Here is a 13348-nt window from a genome sequence, read left to right as displayed (position 1 = left end):
CTGCCTTCGCTGCCAAGACCCGAGAGGTCAAGTACTAGAGGGGAGGGCATTCAAGCCCCTCGTCACTGTGAGTGGGTCTGGCACGCCCCACGGCCCCGCTCCGCGCTGGAAGGCAGCACCACCTCCCCGAGCCCGATCAGAAAGCACTCGCCCGCCGCCTGCCACACAAGAAAACGCAGGGCGCTCTGACGAGGGGCATCCTTAGAAGGACAGCCGATGGGCCAGCTGCCCCAGTTCCCGTTTCTGTCCTGCACTCGCGCCTTGCTGTCACAGAAGCCCGCGCTCCGTCACGGCAGCTGACGCGACCCATGGAGCGCTCCTCACGTGCACCCCGCGATGCCCCAGCACGCCCCCTTAATCCTCCCACCTGCCCTCTGAGAGTGAGGTGAAGTCACAACTCCTTGCACTGTACCCACAAAACGGAGGCACAGAGAGCCGAAGCGGCTTCCGCAAGATCACCTAGGTCCCTAGGGGGTGCCACACCCGGGGGACTCTCAGTTTGCTGCCCCTCTGTGCCCTGCCCCTGCTGGGGCCACCAGCGCCGACCCCATGGGGCTGAGGCCTCCTGAGTGATGTTTCAGCTTCTCAAGGCATCTCTGCCCCCTTTCCTCTCCCTCCTCAGACTACATGGCTTAGAAGGTCTAGAGGGAGAGCCCCCCATCTCAGAGCTTGGGACAGCTGGGTTTACTGGCCAGTCCAGCTACTACTTATTTAGCACCAACGATGTGGCCAGGCACCATGTGGACCTTGGGGATACGGAGGAGCAGTACTACATTCCACAGGTGCTTTGGACCCAGAGGGCCCCTGGGCGCGAACAGTGCAGAATCATGAGGCAGTGCTTTGGCCCACAGAGTGAGGCAGCCTGGACATGGGGCTTCCAGCAGGTCAATGAAACAAGGCGTGCAAATGCTGGGGAAGGAGCAGTAAGCGACTTTCCAGGGCCCGACGCACATCCCTCACTCCCTCCTTACACTCGGCGTGGTCAGAAGGAGGGGAAATCCACTTGTAGGAAGAATAATCATTTCCAGCCTGGGGTAAATCTCCTAAAGGGTTTCGTTCTGAACCCAGACTGTTATTTTAGCTTCCAGTCAGTAGTAATTAAGTGTGCCTACACATTCCAGAAAAAGGAGAGAGGGAGATTAACGATAATTAAATCTCTTCTGTATTTGGCCCCGAATCTCTCCTCGAGTGGCCTGCCGTCAAGATACTTATGGCCTGCATCTGACACAACTCCTACCAGCACCATCTGTAACATCAATTCGGGTCCTGGCGTGAAGGTTTCAATTACACACGAGGTAACAGCCCCCCCAGGACCCGAGAGTCTGGAGTTTCACAAGTGCCGTCCTTCCCGGTTCTCCTGCACACAACACATCCAGAATCTGGTCGGGGATCATTTGCAGAGGGGAGGGCACAGGGACAGCCCCTTTGCGAGGCCTCTCAAAGGCAGGTTCTGCGCCTGTTGTGATTGACAGGGTCTCTAATGAACCTTAATTGTGAGCGCAACAGGCCCAGGAAGGCAGCAACAGATGTGGCAACACGGCAACCGCAAACCGCCTGACTAATGAATAAGAAGTGTCCCCCCTGATGAGGGCCAGTGACCCAAAAAAGGAGGGTGGAATCATTCTTCACCCCTGCACCTTTTCTAGAGCACTGACTCCTTAATGCAAGCAATGGGAAGCCTCTCGGGGGCTGGAAGGAACCTGCCTCCGCCCTCCAAACAGAAAGAGACCAGGCAGCAGCGCTACTTGGTGGCGGCATGCGGACCTGGGGTCCCGTGATCACCACCAAGGCCACCTCCACCAGCATTTCATCTCTAACAATGGAAGGCTAGAACAGGCTGTCCTTTCAACGTGGGAAGGGGAAAGTTCCACTCTGCGAAGACTGAATAACCTCTTGCGGGTGCTAAAGACTGTGACGATATCTGCATTCAGAGGTCAGCCAGGGACCTGCAGTGACAAGGAGGAAGCTATTCCTGGAGAAGCCGTGGGCACAGACAGCATGGCAGGAGGAAACTGGGCATCTGAGTCTGATGGACCTGGGGTTGATCCTGACCCTGCTACTTACTAATGAGCTGTGAGGCTCTGACCAACTTATTAAGCCTCTCTGTTTCCTCATCTGTAAGATGTGGTGTGTGCTCTAAAGAAACTAAATATGTGAAGGGTCAAGAAAAGTCTTTGGCAGCTGAAAACCAGGCAACCAGCAGTTTTCATTCATTTGCACGACGGCTGCATCAGACTTGGGGCAAGAACCCCACCGTAGACAGCTACCTATTTTAAGCCAAGTACCGTGCTAGAAGCTTTACACACACCATCTCTAGTTTTCAAGGGCAGTGACATCAGACCCCCCCCCCCCCGAGGTGAAGAAGCCGTGGTTCAGAAGTCACCCAGCTCAGACACGGTGAAGACGAGAGCTCAGCCCAGCGGGGCCTTCCGGTTTCCCGGCGCTCACCCGTATTGGGTCTGGTGCTCCGGACATTATCAGGCACCCAGTGTCAGACTCACAGGCATCCCAACGCTTCCCAGCCAAGAACTTTACAGGTGCTCCATCTCCAAGCAAACTAAAACATACTAAAATACTTCTGTAGCCTGACACCTAAAGGGTATATGGAGAGTGGGGAGATCATTAAATAATCAGTCTGTGTCCAAGGCAATGTGCAGAATAGATGGGCACTCTGCCGCAAGCCCAGCCCGAACATCCACGCCGTGGCCAGTGGCCCCTCACAGGCATATTTCTGCAGCGGGGCAAGAACAGGTGGTCACGGGCGAGGTGCTAACATAGCCTCCCCACCATGAGAAATAGACTCGGGAGAGGCTGAAGGGGAAGAGCCAGGGAATGGGGAGGCCCCCTGCTGGGTGACTGTGGAGGCGCTGCAGACGTGGACGTGGGGGCTGGTCCTCAAGCTGGGGAGGGGGTGCCTGGGGGTCACACTGGCAGTGCGGAGGTGGGGATTAGAGACGGAGGTTCAGGCTGGGACAAGACAGCAGCAATCCTGATGGGATGGAAGGAGGCGGAGGCACAGAGAGCAATAAACTGGACTACAGAGTGGGGTCCTGAGGGTTCCAGGTCCTAGGTGGCCTGTCCTGGATGACATCCACGTGCCTGTGTGGCACCTGTGGATGGCTGAAGTGAAGGCGACAAGCTCGAGTGAGCAAGGAGGCTGCGGGATCCACTGCCTGGTCCTTGGACAGATCCCGCCCCCGACCTGTCCCACCATGCAGCCACTTTGTTTAGCTCCCCCACCAGGGCTTCCAAAGGCCTCTGAGCATTATGAATTCAGGGAGCTGAAGCAGGGAGCAGAGTGCTCGCCAAAGTCCCCAGGGAGAGGAGAGGACACACAGGTCGGGAGCCCCCTCTGCCAGGATGGGATGAGAGGCAGGACACTCCATCACCCCACTCTGCGGAATGAGCTGTCAAGCTGTCCTTCCTGGCCACGACACCGGTCTCAGACCTCCTCTGCTGGCCCTGGGGTCGAGGGTGATGGCATCTCCCTGCATCTCCCTGCTTTCCATCCCGTCAGAGGCATGCCCACTGTCAGAGTTCACAGAAGGCAGGAAAATGGTTTTCAGGACCATCTCAGATGCCTCAGTGGAGGGCCTCCTCACCGCCTCCTTGCCAGGTTAAATACACCAAGTCCCTGCAGTGGCGCACTGGGCTCTAACCCCTCGTGAGAGTCAGGACTGGGACTGTCCACCTGTGCAAACACGGGAAGGCTGCCAGAACCCAGGGTTACAACAGGTCCTGGAAAGCCAGCGAAGGTAATAAAGGAATCAGCCAGCATTTACTAAGCACCTGTCATGCACGTCGGCACATGATGTACATCCTCACACCCTCCCAAGTGCTCCAGGAATGGGGTTTTCTTACCCCCGTCTCGTATGCTGGAGCAAACTCTGGAGGTGAAGCGACCTGCCTGTGCTCTCAAAGCTGGAAGGTGACTGATCGGGATTCAAGTCCCCGTCAGCCTCGATCCACCTACGGAAGTAAGCTGCAGAAGCGATGGAGCCCCACCCCGGGGCGGGGGGGCATCTGCCAGAGGCCCCCATCTGCTCGGCTCTCTCTACATTTTTACCGTACACGGCAAGTTATTCGGTCACAGACCTGACAGAAATCAATGCCGCTTCTGCCAGCAAAAGGGGATCCTGAAAGGAGGGACCTCAACACAACGGTATCCACGGCGATGGGACCCAGGTTCTGAGAATGTGACCATCTGGCCCTCACTTCACAGACCCAGAGACACCTGCCGATCACAAAGAAGTTAGCGGCAGACCCACCGCTACAACCCGAGTCCCTGGCCTCAGGTAAGATTTGCTTAATGTCACAGTGCTTCCTTCCTGCCTTCCTATTTCCCCCACTACAGAAGGAGCTGTAAGTTCTTCTTCAAACAGAGAACTATTTGAAGAAACCACAAGGAAAGCTACGTTCTTTATACGCCGTTTTACCTAACAATTACAAAAATTGTAAACTTGGCTAACATCACACGGCCACTGCCAGAAAGGGTCTAAAATCCAGGTCATTTGATATGCAGGTTATAAACCCTTCTAGGAAACCAATGTTTTCCAAAGTGGATTCCAAGAAAGTGAGTTGGAGAAAGGCTAGGTTCAAGGAAATGTTGTTTTTAACTGCAGGATTTCCCAGAACCTTTAATAAGACAACATGGATGGCAAAGCTCCTAGATGGCAGAGTGGGCCATGTTCCCCCTATTGCTCACGGTCTTTGTTCAAGAGGCTCAACTAAGGTGAGCTGACCAATTTCACGACAGTCAGGCAACATGCAGGTTGCATCCAGAAGAAATTCGATCCATCCACTGAGCAGAAAGCCAGGTCATCCGTGAAGGCCACTTTTCCAGCCATCCTACCCTGTTTCATTTTGCACTCCTCAGAGAAGGACACAGAGGATGTGTAAGAGACATCTGCACTGCTCCCTCTGTGACTCACCTATGTACCTGGCTCTCTGTCCTAACAAAGTATTCCCACTTTTCTTACTAGTGGAGGCGTCCACACACAGCAGCTGGGAACTCTGGACTTGGACTGCCTGGGTGCAAAGCTTGGCTCCACCACGGCCACCTGGTGACCTTGGCCAAGATGCCCGGGCCCCTGCTGCCGCTTTTTTTTTTTTTTTTTTTTTAAGATTTTATTTATTTATTTGACAGAGAGACACACAGCAAGAGAGGGAACACAAGCAGGGGGAGTGGGAGAGGGAGAAGCAGGCTCCCCGCGGAGCAGGGAGCCCGATGCGGAGCTCGATCCCAGGACCCCGGGATCATGACCCGAGCCAAAGGCAGACGCTCAACGACTGAGCCACCCAGGCGCCCCTGCTGCTGCTTCTGTCCAATGGGAACCACAGTGACAGCCTCAGAAGGCGCTTTCTCAAGATTTAGGGAGGAACATTCACTGTGGCAAAAGTGACAAACACTTTTCAGAGTTTGTTCTCAGTCCTTTCATTTAATTTTATTTCAGCCTTTAAGTTAAAATTGCAGGTGATCATAAGCCATCCTTTTGGCTTTAGTTTCTACACCTTAGGAACAAGGCCTCCCCCACCTCAGCACCAAATACCGTTGAGGCTTCCCTCTGCTTCTTGCCTGTCCACTTCAGGTTAGTCCAGGAGCGGATGAGCACGGGCCGGGCAAGAAATTCTTAGCTTGTCTGCCTTCAACGTCTTTAGTTGTTTCAGCAATCTGATCGAACAATCCATTGTTTCTTCCCATCGAAACATGAATGTCACTTATAATACATGCTGAGCGCCTCCGTGAGGGGGCCCGGTGCTGAGCGGGCCAACTCCGCTCGCTCCTGCCTCTCGGGTCTGAGCTCGGGGAGCCCATGCCCAGCTGCTCCCGCAGTCCTGCGGCCGCCAACGGGATCCTGCCCTCCCACCCCAGGTGCCTTAACTGGGTTGTGTGCTGATGCTGGTACATTTGATTTAAAGGTAGTCACCTTCCTGACCCATCCCTTTAACTCTTGCAGTGCAAGAACGAACTTGCTCTTCCTAAAATTTCTAGATTTGCTTTATTAACTGAAAGAAGAAATAGTGGCCTGCTACTTGTGTTCGGACAGAACGCTCTTTTAAAGAGCACCCCCTGCCCAAACACACACACAGGGCACAGTGTGTGAGTGTGTGTGGGTGGGTGGGTGCGCGCACGTGCTGAGGGTCAGTTACTGATGGTTTCACTCCGCATCACTATTCCCACTGAGTCCACGGCTCCCAACAGCAGGCCAAGCAGAATCAGGTAGCTCTGATGGAGCTTGCAACCGAAAGAGGCAGGAAGAGAAGTTTACGGAGGCTTTTCTCCTGAGGCACTTACAAGTTCCATGGCCACTAGCCTGCCCTCATCACAAATTTCTTTTACAGTTTCACCTGAAAAGATCATTTTAGCAGGACATAGAAGAAATGACATACTATCAGGTTTTCATCCTTAAGACTGTAATCCAGTGGACAGTACGCTGAAGCAACAGCTGGGCTTGACTTTCCCCTGGTCCCACGTCCGCTGTGGAACATCCTCGCCGTCCTCAGCTATAAAAGGGGAGCTGCCCACTCACCTTACAGAGTGGCTGAGAAGATTAAACCAGGTGACAAAAGTATAATAAAGTGGTCTGTATAAATCAGTGCTTTGACATCTGATGGGTCTCCATTAAAGCTATTTATCCATGTCATTCACTGAAAATGACTTTAGGAAGACTTTAGAATGACTTTCATTCATCCTAAAATGACTTTACGAAGAATGAAAAGAAGGGAGAGTCAAATTCTAAATCTGAGCCCAAACACAAAATTTCTATTTAGAACTTTAGAATTTCCTCGGAAAAACAACAGAAGTGAACTGGATGGCTGACATCTACCGTGACAGCAGACTGCTTTCAAATAACCTAGTTTTGGAGCATTTTGAGCCCCTGGCCATAATGAGTCATCTGCCATTACAGCTCTAGATCTGCTCAGGACCGGCGGACACGTCATTGAGGTCTCCTGGAAACAGTCATGGCTCCCCAAGGAACCCGTGCGCACAAAGGAAAGCAAATGCCTCCCCCGCCCCCCCCCCCCCCGCCCCCGTACTTTTCTCCTTCATTCACTTGGCTTCAAGTTTTAATTGTCTGGGCTGCTTGCGCAGGAGGCAATCCATCTCATTCTTAATTGGATCAAATGAGGGCCCATTCTTCTGCATATAAGAGAACTCATCAGAATTTCAAATAACTTCCCCAGGGCACATCTATGAGGGAGCAGGTCAGGGGAGGGCACCCCAGGGAGCCCCACTTCCCCTTCCAAGCCAATCATGCCATTCTGTCCTCATTTACAAGGAGGCCGCGCCATTAGGTGGCAGGGTCCTCGCCTCCGCAACAGGCTGGGGTCATGCAGGGCCATCTTGCTCTGGAGAGGCAGCCCTGGGCGGGGAATAGGGGGCCAGTTCAGCACCTCGGTCCAGGGGCTGCTTTCTCCCCTCCCTAGCTTTTAGTCCCCACAGCTGCAGTCCATTCAAAGAGCAAAAACACTTGCATGAAAAGGCTCACCACAACTTTCCGAGGAATGGAGTTCATTAAAATACTGCTGGAGGCCCTTGGCTGGAATGCTTTTCCCCTTGTAAAATGGGAACTGCAGCTCAGTGTCGCCTGCAGGGAAGCTCAGGATACTCTCAGAAACATCAGTGCAACAGAGACTGTGCGGAGGCTTTTGCATAATTACCAATTATTCGATCCATTCCCTGCTCCTGCTCCAGAGACAATATCCGGCCTGGGAGAGAAAACTTCCCCGCAGACTCTGGGCAGACCTGAGGACCAGGACGAACGGGGAGAATGGAAGCCGGAAGCCAAGTGCCCCCACCCGACATTAACTTCCCTCACTACCAGCGAATGGGGTCTGGCACAGGGCTCCAAAACCACCATGCACCAGCCCCAGCCCATGCGTCCATGGTGTGTCAGTGGGGGACCCCTGACCCACAGCTCAGCTCGTGGGTGCCCAGCGGGGGGAAGATGACGCCCAGCTGGGAGGCCCACTCACCAAGCCTCAGGCGGGAAAAGGCCAACTTCCCTGAGCCTCAACTCGACTTAAGGCTTCAGTGCAGAAAGCATTCTTTTTATATTAAAATGTCTTACATGTGGGCATGTTGCACACTGAAATGTAATTATTCAAAGAGAAGAAACATAAAATTCTCTACTCCAGGCAGCCACTTTGGGATTTGCCCCCCAAACTCCAAAGATGGGTATTTGCTCGACTGTCAGGAATGCTCTGGCAGAATAACCTGGGGAACAGAGAGGCCAGATAAAGGTGGCCAGCAGAGTCAGGGGAGAGGGCAGACACTCACTGCTGGTTGGGCACAACCATTAAAGAGCTTGGACCACCTTCACTCAAAAGTAAAGACAAACAAATGTGCCGGCAGGGTATCTGCTTGGTAGACACCGAGTGCCAAGCTGGCCTTGGCCAAGTCTTCCTTCTTCTGGAAGTCTTCCCTAAAGTCTCCACTAAATGCCAGCTCTATGGAGCCAGGCCTTTCATCTTGTATCGCCAGCACCTGGAAGAGCATTTGACCAACAGTGGACGTGAAATTCTTCTAGAAAAAGTAACTTTTGACAGCCCTCCTTGGAGCTGATGAGACAGTGAAGACCAATGGGCTGAGAACCCAGCCAAGGTCATTCTCATCAGGGGTCAAGTTTTAGGATCCTGGCATTTTCTCCTGTGGAAGGAGAACCAAGGAATAAACGCTGCATTTCTTCCCAGGGCTGAGCACAGTGCCTGACTCAGAGTGGGTGCTCAGGAAATGTGGGCTTGAATCCATTAACTTGTCACCCACTTAAGCTAAGACCCCTTTAGAAAGGAGAAGACCGGGGCGCCTGGGTGGCTCAGTCGTTGGGCATCTGCCTTCGGCTCAGGTCATGATCCCAGGGTCCTGGGATCGAGCCCCACATCGGGCTCCCTGCTCCGCGGGAAGCCTGCTTCTCTCTCTCCCACTCCCCCTGCTTGTGTTCCCTCTCTCGCTGTGTCTCTGTCAAATAAATAAATAAAATCTAAAAAAAAAAAAAAAAAAAAAAGAAAGGAGAAGACCTTTTAAATGTCGCCTCTGAAACAAAGGAGGAAAAAATGCCAGTGTGAGACCACTTTTAAATGGTGAAGGTTAAGTGGCAAGTCAGGCAGGAAGAAAACACAAGCCTCCTCACTGCTGAGCACAGATAAACTGGATCATCTTGGCCTGCAGGACCCTGTTCCCCACACCCAGCAAGTCTTCATCGCCTGGGGACAGAGCTGAGTTTGGTACTTCATTCCACACAGCTACCACTGGAGAATAATTTCCAGAACTCGTTGGTTCCGCCATTAAAGACTGAAAACTGAGTAACAATGCTTAGCAAAAATCAGACAGGTAACAATATTAATGAACCATTAAATACAATATTCGCCTTCATTTCAGCAATCACAAGTGTGGAGCTTGGCTCTCCCGGCTGCTTCACGGAGTGCAGGTTCTTGGAGACTTAAAGCTTATCTGCTGGGCCCCCAGTGCCCAAGTACACCGCGTGCACCCCAGCCTTCTGAGCGGTCAGGCCTGAAGAATCGCATGCTCCCTGCAGCCCTCACGCTGCCAAGAGGTCGATGGTTTCTGCAAGCCATTCGAAACACAGGTCCTGCCGAGGCCGGCAGGGCAAAACCCCGCACCCAGCTGGCCCTTTCTATTTTCGGAGGGCAATTCTGGCTGCTACGAAGAAGAGGGATATGCTGCTATGAAAACCGACCACGCTTCTCAGCTCCCCAGTCGAAGCACCTCTAACCCACAGGCCTGGCCAGGATGGTTCAGGGGCTTTCCCAGCTGATGCCCTCTCCCGCGCTTGAGTAAGGTCTGGGGACACCCACAAGCTGGACCTTTGGGTGGCTACAGCACAGAAGAGAGAATGAATTAAAAATGAAACAACTAACGTTTGCAGGCAAAGACTCTCCTGACTGGTTAAACAGATTTAGGGCTATTTTTGGTCTGCTCTTAAAAAGGGCAAAGGACGGATGGCCTGCTGGATGCCAATTTGCAGAAACAAACTCCTTCCTCAGCTCAGGGCTCAAAATACAGCCCAGCCAAGTTTTGGCTATTATTGCCAGTGTGCAGAGTAAAGCCATAGAAGGTCAAAGTGTAGGAAGCCAAGGGAGCATCTAAACATCATATGATTCTTGGCCCACATGGACGAGTGGGTATTTTTGAAATGGCTTAACAACGGATTTCAGCTGGCTTCACTCTAGTACAATGGGATTAATATGTAATAAAATGATGGTCTGGCCATCTGCAAAGGAAGGTCATTTCCCACCAATCCCAGCATGCACCATAATCCCAAGGCAGCAAAAGCTCTGATGCTGGAAAGAAAAGAGAAGAAGGAAAGCTCATCTGGCATGATAAATTGGGCTGCCTTGGCCTGGCTGCCAAGCATACGCCGCATTTCTCTTTCATACGACTCTAACTGGACCGCTGGTGGACCGGATAAATTCCCCTACGGTTCTCTGGCTCCAACATCTAAGCGTGGCCATTCCCTACATGGAGAATGCTGGCAAATCCTAACATTCTTGTCAGTCTTAAAATTGGAGACTTTTCTTGAAAACAACTATCTCCCCTTCATTATTTTAGGCAGGTGAGCATGGGAGGAATGATTCCAATTTGCACCGAGCAGTGCATTCGCTGCTCTGAAAACATCTGACTGATCCCAGATTACGTGAAACAAAGGCCTGGACCCACGGCTCCTAGATGGACCCAGAATGGTGGGAGTTTTCTGCAATCACAGCTCTGGGAAGAAATAAAACTGCGAGTGAACTTCAGAGACCCAGCAGTACACTCAGCATGGACCAGCTCTTGAAAGAAGGGACGGAATTCTGCAGACCCAGTTAAAAACAAAACAAAACCCCCCCCCTGTCATTCCCAGGGCAAAGAGAAAAATAGCAGCAACGAAAGGAAAACATTCAAAGAAGTAATTTCTAGGACTGGTCATAGGACCTTGTACAAAACCAGCCCAAACACCCCTCATACACTACGGTGCAGAGCAGGGACCTTGAAGCAAGGCCATTAATCAAAAAGTGGCTTTTGAAGCATGTCAGTAGAGTTTTAACGAGGTGTGCTTTACCAGATCCTAATTCGGCGAAAAGCCATGCCCCATTTCCATTCTGACATTTATCATACTTCAAATTAAAAAATTAATGAGAACACCGATTCCCCAGCCCATTCTGGATGATGGGAATCTACTATGGCCTCCTGTTCAGCCTCAGGAGGTAGAAGGGGCCCAAGGCTGGCCTCCACACAACCTGGCGAGGGGCAGTCGGCGCCTCTCCAGCCCCCCCACGGAGCGATGGACAAAAGTGAACTGCTAATCCCACGTGGCCCGGCTCTGATGAGGGGCTGTCTTTCAGGTCTCTAGCGCTGCTGCTGTTGTTTTTAATTACAGGAACTCTAAATTATTCTCCATAAAACAGATGTTTTAGTATTTTAGATTACTAATGAATTATTTAACACTTTGCCCCCTAACAGTTCAGACGGACATGTCAGGAAGACACACCGCATTTAATCTGTTGTTCTGGGTGTGAGTGAGTCACGCAAAGGGGCCCAGCAGAGTTACCCCTGCAGAAGGAACTGGGACTCCTGGGGCTGCCTGGCTTCTTCCTGAGAGTCTCAATCATACAAAAGAGGTGAAGTGGTCCTAGGTACATTCAAGGGGGACTGTGAAAACCCGCTGAAGCACTAACACAAACCACCGCGTCCAGCTCAGTCCTGGGCACGCGGCAGGTGCTGGCATCTGTCGGTTGTCGAACCCGCAACCTAGGTCTGCCTCCATCCCCCTCTCCAGCCATGTTCTGCAGAAGACAAAGTTGCAAGGGGAAAGGCAGTGCGTTCTGACGGTAACCTGTGGGCGGCCACATAGCACGTCCCCCCTCAGCGACAGGAACAGTGTGGTACTTCGAGCGGGGCCCAAGGAGCCTCTGCAAACCGCATGCCAGGGCCGACCTGGGGGAGCACCCAGTGTGTGGCTGAGGTGAGAGATAGCTCCTAAGGTTCTCCCTCACTCACCATCAGGGCTGCGGTTTTCGGGCCGGGCCCAAGTACCTGTGCCAGACCCAGCAGAGGCAGCAGCTGAGCGGGTTCCTGTAAAAGCAGCTCTGTGCCCGTCTCCGAGATCAAGACTGACCAGGGGGATCGCAGAGAAAACACACTTCCGTTGCCATAAGAACAAAACAGCCTGTTAAACACCAAGAAGGGTCTCCTGAGAAAAATTCAATCATTTCTTCTCTGTTCGGTTGATTTCCAAAATACAGTAATAGCTAAATTGGCACACTAGGTTTAAACTCAGCCAAGCATGCTTTCATGCTGAGTTTAAAGACAAAGAAGCCTCTGCCGCTGACCCAATTAGGGATCAGATCCCACCATCAGCCTTCGCCCACCTCTGCCACATACGATCAAGCAAAAATCTCCGACCAAGAGAAACGTGAAGCAACACAGCACGCCCCAGGCCGCTGCCCCGTAGGGCTGGGAGTCACACCAGGCCAAGCAAGCAAACCGCACGGCACGGTGCGCTGCGCACCAGGCTCAGCGAGTGGGGGACGGCGACAATAACTACCGCCCCAAGTTCAAGCCCTCCCTCTGACCTGCAAGGACCCCTTGCGACTGTCCAACTGTATATGTCAGGATTTCCCAGCAAAGACTGCTTTCACTCGACAGCCCCCACCTAACCCGCCCCATCCCCCAAGTCACATGCTATACAAAACCAGATCTAACCAATCCCATGTTTGGGCCGATGCTGAAAAACCAGGAGGTCTCACTCAAACTCCAAAAGTTCGGCTTCTCCAGACAAGTCGGAAATCAAGTCACAGAGGATCGTCCTCCCACAGGGCAATGGCGAGCAGCTGGGGCAAAGGGGCCACTGCCCTTCCAGACGGGGCCTGCCACCACAGCCCTCGCCAGCACTCAGTCCGCCGCGGGGGCTGATGGCGCCTCCCTGACTCTGGTTCTCACCCCATTCCGCACACAAGACAGGCTGCGCTCTCTTCTTTCACACTCACCTCACACGTTGTCGTGTCAGCCGGGACCCATCACGTCTTTAAGTCTACCTTCCTCCCATCACAAGGGCCTGTGGCTGCCTTTCTCATCAGGGCCACTGACCTCAAGAAACCTCCCCCTCCTCACTTGCGGGGGTGTCACCGGCACAGGCTGGCGCGTTCACCCCCCTCATCCGGCGGTGCCTGTAAGCATGCGTGGTTGTGACGACAAGCCACGGACAGCTGCGAAGTCCTCTCTCTGAATGACACGAGTCTCGGGCAAGAATGCTTCTCCTAGTACCATCGCTCTCAAGTCAGACGGTGGAATGAAGCATCACTACAGCATATGGACACGTTTTCAAACCATTACTGTAAAAGACACCTG

General features: G+C 52.7%; 1 protein-coding gene across 3 annotated transcripts in view; it reads right to left on the bottom strand.

Annotated features, from left to right (window-relative positions):
- Positions 1-13348, bottom strand: part of CAPZB (capping actin protein of muscle Z-line subunit beta) — a 129754-nt gene that overhangs the window by 56585 nt on the left and 59821 nt on the right. The window lies entirely within an intron of this gene.

Source organism: Halichoerus grypus, chromosome 5, assembly GCF_964656455.1.
Source record: "Halichoerus grypus chromosome 5, mHalGry1.hap1.1, whole genome shotgun sequence".
NCBI lineage: Eukaryota > Metazoa > Chordata > Mammalia > Carnivora > Phocidae > Halichoerus > Halichoerus grypus.
The sequence above is the reverse complement of the archived record's forward strand: the minus strand, read 5'-3'. Positions and strand labels throughout refer to the sequence as shown.